The 11496-nt window shown below is 39.5% G+C and overlaps 1 long non-coding RNA gene and 1 pseudogene across 1 annotated transcript; one reads left to right on the forward strand and one right to left on the reverse strand.

The window, feature by feature from the left end:
- The first annotated feature begins 730 nt into the window (after positions 1-730).
- On the forward strand, positions 731-1672 carry LOC141848263 (uncharacterized). Its single transcript, XR_012603513.1, has 3 exons — positions 731-1242; positions 1337-1427; positions 1512-1672. It is a non-coding gene; the product is annotated as an uncharacterized LOC141848263 (long non-coding RNA).
- A 534-nt stretch (positions 1673-2206) lies between these two features.
- LOC141848325 (protein IQ-DOMAIN 5-like) lies at positions 2207-4680 on the reverse strand (annotated as a pseudogene).
- Between the last annotated feature and the right edge of the window lie 6816 nt (positions 4681-11496).

Here is an 11496-nt window from a genome sequence, read left to right on the forward strand (position 1 = left end):
CATATTATCACGACATTCAATCCACAAAATAGCTCAAACAATTGTACTAGTCAAGCAAGTGATTAAACCAAATGGATAAATTAGATAGATTGACAAATCAATCAGATCATGATAGATCGATCAAATCCAGTAAATAGATCAATCATGTGGATAGATTGAGCAAGTGAAACATAGTGCGGTTGGTCCAGTCGAATCGAAAAATATCGGGTGCATTTGATTAATTGGATTATCCATGCTAAAGGGATGAAGGATCCACAAAGAAGAACTCCATGTTCCCTTCTCTTTTGTCTCACCACTGATCCCTCACCTTGTTGCTCTTTCCCCTTCCCGCCAAGGCATCACACAAGTGGTTTCGTATCAATGAGCAGATGGCTAGGGGACCAACAGCTATTGCTAGCATGAATTGAGATTTAGCCAGAAGTCATGAAATATTTCCCGAAATCGGGTTTTATTTACATTGAGACCGAGCTTTGCTAAACACATGCAAGGACTTCAAGAGAAGGTGAGACCGAACGATTTGGTGACTGGTTGGCCAGTAAATACTTCATAAGGGATATCGGAGTGTTGATATGCCGCGCGACTCCTCATCCGCGACTCCTCCGCGACAGCTGACGTGGCGCGATTTTTCCGCTTCGCGTGCTTCCACCGTGGCGACGAAACAAATCCAGGCTCTCCCAAAATCGCGCGGCCTAATCCTTCATTCCCGATCTCTGAAATCCTTCGCCTTCGTCGCCGCGGGAAGACGCAGCCGCCGCCGCCCGATCTGTGCCATCCGTCGCCGCGGGAAGATGCCGCCGCCCGATCCTTCGCCTTCGTCGCCGCGGGAAGACGCGCCGCCCGATCCTTCGCCGTGGCTAGCGATTCCGCCATTAAAAAATAGCAAAAACCCTAAATCCTTATTCTAACCCCCGATCCCGATCTCTCCCCTTCGTCGCCTCTCCCTCTCGTCGACTCCCTGTCCCGATCTCGATCTCAGAGACCTCGTCGCCGCTCTCACCTCTCCCAGTCTCGATCTCACAGCTCTACCATTCTGCGAGGAAATAAGAACTTCATCGTGGAGAGAAAAATCTTTTAGACTGGTCTTTGAAAATCTCTGTACAGATAATTATTCTTTGAAAATCTTTTAGACTGATCTTTGACAATCCTTGATCGCCGAGTTCTCAAGGATCTTGGGCTGCTACACCGCCGATGCCAAGATCTGCGACCTCCATTAACAACCGGAGCATGCTTTGCAATAAACAAGTATACAATCTGCCATCGATTTGTTTTACTGTACTGCTGATTGATGAAACAAGATGAGATGTGTAACTTATTGTACTTCCAATATTGTTTGCAGATGCATGATGTTGTGAATTTCTTCGGTTGAATTTCTATACTAATCGATCAGAACTTAGGCCTTCCACTTGTTCATGACTGCTCTTCTTCAGGTTAGACATGTAGCCAAACTTAGCTCTGTCTTTATTATTCCAGGATGTCACAAGGTTATTTGACCACTTAGCTAACACCTGTAGCTTTTTGATCGTTCCGGAATGCTACATTGGTGAGCTCACTTCTTCTGCAACTCTGCTCACGAGATTTGTTTTGAGAATACTGGGCATCCGCACAAAGCCTAGAAAACAGCAGCAACTGAGACCTCCTGGTGAGTTTCCAACTGCCGCCGGGCAACATTTCGTCGAGGGTCCTAAAAGCTAGCGGTTCGTGGGATAACGTTTGGGCTGATGATATGAAGGAATCTTCCTAGACTGAATGCTAAATTGTTTTAGCTCAAAAGCGAGGATGGTTAACTTGCCTGCCATCACTCGATCACTTGTGCATTTTGCTGAGAACCATCTGATTTCTCATGTTACTTGCACTAAATGTACATATTGTGATAACGCCAGAAGTCTTGCCATGTTTCTGAGATATCTCTGTACAAACTCTTGGAAAGCCTATACAAGTGAAATTGTTACAGTTAAAGATCGATTTTTAGAATATTCATTTCTATTAAGATTCAAACTCTTTAATTCATGGGAGTATCAGGCTTCATGGAATACACAACAATACACATCTTAAGAATGCAGTTCATAATCAAACTAAAATATAGACATTATCACACATCCATGACACAACCATCCTAACTCTCACTCGGTTAATCTAAACAAAACCATTACATCCTTAAAACAAGGATATGGAAACATTTGAGTACAGATAGTTGATGAAACGGACGATTACATAGAATATTGCATAAAACATAAGAATAGTACACAATTGCAACTCATAATACAACATGGCAATCTGATCTGACCATGATGGATCATCTTGGTCCGAGACCGACGTTGAATGTATGGGGTAACACATTACACCAACTGGGAAATACCCGAACAAGCTCATGTAAATATGTACAATAGAATGTTTGATAAAGATAAAAAAAAAACCTAGGACTAGATACTACAACAACAAATAGAATTAGTCTCTTATGTCTTCATTTCCTTTGTTTTTGAAGATGGATTCATAGGAATCTCATTATCTTCCCTTTCAGACTTTTGTGTATCTTTAAACGGCTTCGTATTTGTTGACTGGTTGATTGCAACTTTATAGGAAGCTGGTTTTCCAACTCCTAAGCCTGCATGCTGTCAAAAACATATTTGTGAGCAAGTGAGAACACTAGATGAATTATTCATTCAAGATTTGCTGTATAGTATCCAAAAACATAACATAGGAACTAGAGATGCATAAAAAAGTATAATAACACTAGGAAAAAATGACATACGATTTTGAGAAAACAAACTGCTACAATGTATAGGCTAAACTTTGAATATAATATACTTCTGGGAAATGCCATGCCTCTGTTTGGCAACGACAACCTCTTAGCCTATGATTCCAGTTGAAAAGTCCTCTCCTTGGGATTGCTGTATGATCAAGAACCAATTGCCAAAACTCGGGAAGTAACTTCTCCACATGCCTCATCAGATGATTTTTGTTTTGGCTTACTGGAATGAAGGGCAGAAGAGGTCATTAAGCTAGCAGATCGGGTTGATAACTTCTCCACTTCCCTCAGACATTGAAGTGAATTGGATTGCAGAGTTGAAATGGGTTTTCTGCCAGTAGCTTTGGAGGGAGTCTTGGACATGCTGACAGCATTCTTTCCTTCAGTCGTTCCATTTTCATTAAGGTTAACCCCATCTCTGAGATTAATATCAAGGAATCTATTCTCCCATGGGCGTACAACCATCCATCTCTCTAACCAATTCCAACCCCAATTATTTTTATCTGGTTCCTAACCTGCAGGGGCAGCTAGCTTCCTTGAACTTGCTTGCCACTAGAGCATAAGTAAAGTCAATTTACTGGCTCATATAATATTAACTACTAAGAAAAGGAGGGAAAACATACCCAAATATTAGAAGATATATTACCACAAATATACACTAGATATACACACTCGCATTTATAACTAAAAGATTAGTAGATACATTATCAAGAATTAACACACTCCAGCAACTAATCAATATTAGCAAAATAGTGATCTTCTTCAAAAGAAAGCATATTTATAAAAATGAAAGCAGAATGGCTTATTGGATTTTCACAAAAATCTAATGCCATATTTGAATTTACATCGGTTTCATTTGCTGGAATAGAAAATAAATATATAGACAGTTCCAGTTTGAAATTGAAAAGAAAAAGAACATTTATCATCATCTTTTAGGTTAATAAAATTCATTTATATACAAAAGATGCTTAATCTTTCCCAAAAGAAGAAAAAGATTATTATAAAAAGAAATTGGGAAATGAAAAATTCAAGAAATGAAAAAAGGAAACTTTCGGATTACACAAGTAGCCAAATACCATGTGTTGTACTGCTATTTTCTTCCTGTTGCCTCTTCAACAACTTTGCCTGGATTTCCTCCACAGAGCCAACACTGTCACGCCATCCTTCCTGTATTATAATTGTAGAATAGAAGTCACTCAAAACAGTTTAAACAGAAACAACAATTTAACTTATCTTGATGAAACTAAGACACGGAAACAAAAGGTCAAATTTTCATAAAATTAGGCACATCCTTGACTTTTTAATGCCATGCGTACTCATCTAGCTCTTACACGAGTCTGAACTCTGACAAGAGCTTGCATGCAGCGAAAAGTTATTGCATCTTCTTTTCTTACAGCATGACCCCTAACAAGGGCTTATAACCTTACCAGCCCTTTCAGAGCTCGTAAAGCTCTTCTAGCCTGGGTGGAATGAGATTGACAATAAAATAGGGTTCATTTAGGTTTCTACTTCATGATTAATGTTTCATATCTCAATTTACCTCACTTTGCTGTAATTGAGATTATTTAAAGAAAAATTAAACTAATTTGATATGAAGGAAACTTTTTGATGATATTTGCAATACAACTAACAAAATCAATTAACATACCAGAAATGCTCTGAAAGCAGTTTGAATGACTGTGGCAGCCCATTCCACAGCTGTTAGTTACCTAACTAATTTAGGTTGAATTCCCGGCGGCGTGTCGCCGACTGAAGGCGACGGCGACAGCGGAAAACCTAACTTCGGGCATCGGCGCGTAACCTCGCAGAGTAGAGCTGCGAGATGGGGACGGGGAGGCGATGACGGTGGCGACGAACTCTCTCGCAGAGCTGTGAGATCGAGACGGGGAGAGGTGAGAGCGGCGACGAGGTCTCTGAGATCGGGATCGGGACATGTATATATATATATATATAAAATTTTTTTTAAAAATAAAGAATGTAAAACATATAAATTATGATATGAATTTTAAAATATGCAACATAAATTTAAAAATAAAAAATTATTTTAAAAGTTATAAATTCAAAATCAAGTACCCTATCCAAATCAAGTCCTCTATCCAGCGCTACTGCTGGTTGATGCTCCTCTGCGGTACATCTGATTCCAGTCATGATAATTCAGTTATTCGCAGCAGCTCCATCAAACTCCCGGCTAGCAGCTTGACTTCCCGCTTTTTATCATTCCCCGGGGAGCCTTTTCAAGACCCTTTCAAACGCTTCCGACATTTCGGATTTAGGCCTGGGCTGGCTAGGACCACTAAAGAATTATCTTCCACAACTAGCTCGACCAAGGGAAGGAAGGGGAAAGTGGGATGATCCTACGTGAAGAAGGAAGGCTACTCTTCCAGACGAGACCGGCTTCTATGAAACTAGCTGCCAATGTCTGACAATATAAGTTAAGTAAAGCATCTAACTTGATGCATCGATCTCATCCTCGGACAAATCACTACAGCTCTGAGCCTATATGATTGAATTACGAGGGCTTATTCTCTCTCCCTCTCTCCTCCGGGGTAAGAGGTATGGAGAAAGGGTTTACTTGAAAGAGCTAATTTTCTTTATTAGGAGGTTAGGAAGAGAAGAGTACTAAAGACGAATCATGAGCGTCATATTGAATTATTAGATAGAAGTCACACCTTGGCGAAGCTTCATTGTCACAAGAGAGAAAACCTGCAGCTAAATCTGTAGCTCAGGGCATCCTCCTCACTGTTGTAGCTAGGCTTTAGGTAGTGTTAGATGTTAGCTAGTGTTAGATGTTAGCTAGTGGTCGATAGGTGGTCGATAGGTAGCTAGTGGTCGATAGGCGTAGCTCAGGGCATCCTCCGAATAGGGGGAGAGGGTTCGGGAGAGGGGGCGAAAAAAATCGAACGAACGAACGACAAAATTTGAAATATTGCTACCGAGGGAAAAAGAAACTGTCTATGATCCGACCGGTCGAACGAAGATTCCAACCGGTCGAAGGCAAAAACAGTCTATTCCCAACCGGTCGAAACCGGTCGAACCCTAATTCGAACGTTCGACCCATAAATAGTCTATGATCGCCCCGGTCGAACCAAGAAAAGACTAGGGTGGTCCTTGATCGAACCGGTCGAAGCATAAATAGTCTATGATCGAAGCGTTCGAACCCTAAATCGAACCGGTTGAACGAAGATTCCAACGGTTCGACCCCCAAACTCACTTTTACCGTCGGACCCAAAAAGAAATCCAACGGTCGAACTCGACCGGTCCGGTCGAACCCTAAAACTAACTTTGACTTGTCTGCCCAGAAAATGTCGACCTCAACCGGTGGAACGAAGATTCGAACCGGTCGAACCCTAAACTGACTTTGACTTGTCTGCCTATTGCAAATATGGTATGGCTTGTTTGCCTTGCCTCTTCTATTCCTTTCCATTCCTTGATCGCCCGTTCGAAGCATAAATATTGTATGATCGAACGGTTCGACCTTCCAATTAAGCTCGTTTTCAAGTCCCCCTTCCTTTGTTCCATGCTCTTAAGTTTGACCCAGTATGGATTTTCGGTCGGTCGAACATCGCTTGTCCCGCAAGGTTCTCTCGTGGCTTTCACCTCTGGGTCATTAAACAGAGGTGTTACCGTCCCTGGGGGATGACCCGCAATAACACGGCAGGGGATCTACAGTGTCATAGCCCTATGCCTCGGTGAGCTCGATCTTGTCAATCCGAGCCCTCAACCGCTATTTTAGTGGAGGGCCATTTTTCATATGGTGTTCCCAATCACGTATGTTTGGTTTTTGGGCGCAGCAATTATTGGGAAGCAGGTTCAATCGTTGCCTTCTTGTATTGTGCATGAAAACCGGTGCGAGCTTTAGTCACAAGTTTGATCGCTTAGAACCCGACCAAGGTAGGTCGGATATCACGAACGCTGGTCGAAACACTGGTCCAAGGAGGACGCCAGGCCCAGAGGATATGAGTCCTTTTTCTCCCCATTATTACATTCCGTCATTTTTCATGGACGAGAGGGCACGCTTTCGTGTTCCCGGGCAATAATAAGATTATCCTGGCGTATGTGTCCCAAGTGAGTACTCGTTCGCATAGGTTTGTAACAGGTACCGAGCCGCACAAGGTTGCTAGCATAATCTATCTCCGGAGTGACCATCGTTGAATAGTGCTTGGTGGTCCGGGCCAACATCTATCCTTCCTTCTGCTCGTCCTTTTAACCTGTTCGCTTTGGCGGATAAATAAATGTTGGATAGATGTGCTTTTCGGTTCGTGTTTTATCCGTGCTCGCGGCCCGTGGAAGTTCCAGTCGTGGCTGGTATCGGCCAGCCATAGCTCGGCTTTGCAAGCAGGATTGTCAGCACCACGTATTGATTAGGTCCTTCAACATTACTTGCCATCTGCTTACGATGGTAAAGCCTAGGGCCCTGGGCAGGGCAAATAACCCATTTCCTAGGTCTTTATTCAAGTTGTGAACGTTCGCTTCCACGGTATTCCCCTTCAGCCCAATAGGTCGAACTCTTCTGGACAGATAGATTGATTTGTGCGTCTTTGTGCCTCTTTATGCGGGCGTTGGGTTTCCCCGTGCAACCCGGCACCAAAGAGCGTGCTAGAACAAAACTTTGGAACAACCCTGAGGGTCTCATTGGAACCTGATAAGCTAGGGTTCTATTGTATTTTATTGATTCAATTTGGGTTCTTTCATGAAAATTAAATGCTTAATGGATATGATTTGATTGCGTTTGTGGTATGTGGTATAATTAGATGATTGATTATAATTTCTGTGATTTTGATGGTTAATTTTGAATTAATTGAATTTAACTCTTTGTAGGACTCAAGTGGAACCAAGATCGAGCCAAATTGAGTCCGAGTCCAACCAAAATTACTCAATTCTATGGACTGAAACTTCATGATCAAGATTCATGTTGATGTGAGTTGAACCCATGTGAATTAGAGCCGAATCGGAGCGAAATTGGGCTGAATCAGGGGCTAATTAGGGCTGAACCAAGCTGAACCGGCGCTAAACCAAGCTGAACCGGCGCTAAACCAAGCTGAACCGGCGCCAAACAGTAAAAGAACCCGGTTCAATTCAAACCACCGAAACCTAGCTTTAGCGAGAAAGAACACTGTAGCAAAATCGTGGTTACTGTAGCGCCGTCTTCTTCCTCGCGTTTTTTCCAGTTTTCCATCGTCGCGTGCAGCCAGAACTTCAGCTCTTCTCCTTCCAAATCAATTTCCGGATTCCAGAAGGCTTCTACAACCTTAGATTGGTGTTAATCGCGACCGGAATCGAGGGTGAGGGTCTCGCCAAAAGCTCGGTTCCGCCGCTGTGCTTCAGCTTGATTCTTCGAGTCAACCGAATTGGAGCAGTAAAGAACTTTAGGAGGGGTTCTCCAAGGGTTCTAGAGCGTTCCTGAGCATTATATTGCTAACGACTTGAAGGATTTTCGGCTGGATTCCTGAGTTCTGATTTCGGCTCTGTTCTTCGAGTTCTTGAGGGTTTCGGAGCTGCGCAGAGTGGAGCTGATTTCGTTCAATCCAAGCTGAGATTGATAGGGTTTTCTCTGGAATTTCTGAGGATTTCCTCAGGTCTTGTGTGACGGCAAGATGAAGATTGAGATGGAAGGGAAGATCTGAAGTTCTGATAGTTTATGTTTTGTTTCTGATTTCAGTTTGCAGTTTCTGTAATTGAAGTTCTTGTCAAATTTCTTTCCTTTGCAGCTTAGTGAATTCAGTATTTGGTTAATTCTTAGCTGTGTTTGGATCTGGAATCGTTTTAGAGTTTGATTAGCTTGGTTTTAACTTTTCTTGCAATAGGATTGTGCATTGTCTGATTTCATGTTCCTGCAACTATGCCACTGTTCCGTGCCACAAGAAAACCTTCCGTGCCATTCCATTTAATAGATTTGCTAGGTTTAGGTTTCTAAGCATTTAAGGTTTCTATTTGTTTTTATTTGTTTGACTTAAGCATTTAGGTTTAGTTTTGATTAGGAGATAGTTTAGTTTCAATTGCATTTCATTAATCTTTATTGCATTTCATTTGCATTTCGTTTCAAAACCCAAAAACCCCCCATTTTTATAGAAAACCCCAAAAACACGACACGATAAGCTCAATTCATTCAATGTTCTACTAGTCCTTGGAAAAACACGACTCGAGGCCCCTATACATTTACTTGTATTTATCGTGGGTTTTCGATAAAATCTATAAATTCTAATTTGCAACCCTACGCGTGACATTGCATAGCAAATCTAGGGTTGTCAGAACCCCACTAGATTATGAGGTTAACGGCTTTTCCGTGTAGTCCGTTTCTCTGCGCCCTAGAAGTAACCATGGTGCCCAAACACCTTGGGTTCCCGGAGGATAGTTGCACTGGGCGTACCTTCCAGTTCTGGGCATACCTCTGGTTATTCTGTATGTGTGTTTGGTTATATTGAAACTCCGGTCTTAGGTGTGGCGTCACCTCAATCTACGCGAGTTTGGAGCAATTGTCAATTGTTTAACTCCTATGCCATGCTAACCGGCGTAAGCCTTTCCCACCAGCATTTTCATTGTCAGTGCACAATGTTCAACGACCTATTTATAAGGCGTATCTTTGGTCGAAAAAAGCTTATTTTTTGTTGGTCGGGAATTTATTATAGCCCAACATAACATTAAATCCTCATTTTTTGATCGAAAAAAAGCTCAAAATACGAAAAGAGAACTATCATATCAGGTACACCCCTACTATATATTAAGTTCGTAATACCTTAATTTGCTCCTAAAATAAATATAAATTCTTGAAAAATATAATTTGAGGTCGCGGGTCTAATTTTTTTATCTGGTCGAAAAAAAGCTCATTTTTTTGATCAAATTTGGGCTTTGAATGTAAAGTATCTAGTGTAAATTGAGCTCAGTGTAAATGAAGATAACTAATGGGAGTGCATTTCGGTACCCTAAAGAGAGCACTTCCTATACGTGCTATTGACTAACTTAGACTTGCAATTAACTTAGAGCACTAGGGCTTCAAGGCCTGTAAGGATGCGAGGCTCTTAAAAACTACTCATACGAAATATCAAAATTAGTCATATAATATTTTTTTTATTTGAAGTGTATTTTTATTCATATTTTAAAATTAAAATAAAATAATAAGAAAAGTTTAGAAAAATATTCCTCACATCTAGAATTACATGAAGGATCATTAGATAAAAATTCAAAAATGATGAGCGAAATAAAGAATATCACCTACTACTGTGTAAATAAAAGTTTAAGATTAAAAAAGAATAAATTACCTATTTTTTCTTTTCAATGCATCTATTATTTTATTTAATTTTTTTGTTTAATTTTATATGCCCCTGCAAAAAAATTTTAATTTTGAAAAAGAAAATTATTTTTTTGAATTTCTTTATATTGTATGTAATAAGATTTTTATGTTTTACTTACAACTTACAAAAAAAAAATTCTTGTCGTATTGACAATTAGGTATTATACAGCATCTACCCTAATAAACTCTTTACTCAGTAAAAGGTAAAAACGACTAAATAAATTGATCCAAATTCATCTTTGTAATTATTTAATATTAATATAGAATAATTAAAATTTTTGAATCGATGGTTTAGAATATTAATATAAAACTTAGTTGATCTTATTCATTTTTTAAATTTTATTATCAAATAAATCATGAAACTATTTGGATTTGGCAAAAAAAGTTTATTTGGCAAAGTATTAAAAATTTCATCAAAAACTGTTGGATATTAGGGCCTTAAAGGACCAAATAATTTTGTAAAAAAATTATGATGTCATCAATCGATAAAAGTCGTAATTGACTTCAAAATCAAAATCTACATTTCGTGTAGATAGATCTAGACTATTAATTTGCTCAAAACTGATTAAGGGTGAATGAGAAATTAATTATTCAAAGTCAGCCCAAAATAACATTAATTGTTAATTAATGTTATATAAGGAAGTAGATGGGGAATAGTCCCACATCAGAAAAATTCGATAGATTTCACTTTCTTATTAATGTTGTTGTGTTAATGAAATTAACACAAAAACTCATGTATTCTCTTCTCATAGGCAAGCAGGTGCTTGCACCTGTGAACTCGCCACACACACACGCGCAATAGGTTGTTGGCGCAATCAATCATCCTTTGAGCATTCATCTTATCTTGTGCATTTGGAGTCCAAAAAGTCTACGAAAAAGTTCGCTGGTCTCTTTTTTACTCCTATAGCGATGCAAAATCGTTTTACGTAGATAATGTTGAACACTAGCCTTGACGATCTGATATCAGTTTGCATCCTCTCCGGACAGCCACCGCCTAACAAAAACTTATAACATCTACGATTGGATTGAAAATCGCATAAGCTTCAAGCAACTTGGCAAAGAAAAAATTATTCGAATAAAGGAAAAAATTAAGATAGATACAGATTAAGTAAAGATATTACAGCATAATAAACATTTCATTCTTGTGTATTAAATAATTTTATTTTGATTGAATTATTTTTAGAAGGGAAAATGAAAAAGATAGAAATTCTACTTTCATATATTATCTTAATTGAATTATATGTAACGATGCTTCTACAAATAATTAGTGTATAATCATATTTTATTTGTAAAAATAAAATCGAAATGAACTCCTAGAGATAGTTAAGTGGTTGATAGCTCCAATCTTAAAATTTGGTATAGTTTAAACTAAAAATATGGAGGGTTCAAATTCCTCCTATGTTTTTGTTTACTGAAAAATATTATCTTTTATTCATTTGGCCTCGCCCCTTTTTTTCATAAA

Source organism: Curcuma longa, chromosome 17 (genome assembly GCF_044706935.1).
Source record: "Curcuma longa cultivar G26 ecotype Majalengka, Jawa Barat chromosome 17, ITB_CL_G26_1.1, whole genome shotgun sequence".
Taxonomy (NCBI): Eukaryota; Viridiplantae; Streptophyta; class Magnoliopsida; order Zingiberales; family Zingiberaceae; genus Curcuma; species Curcuma longa.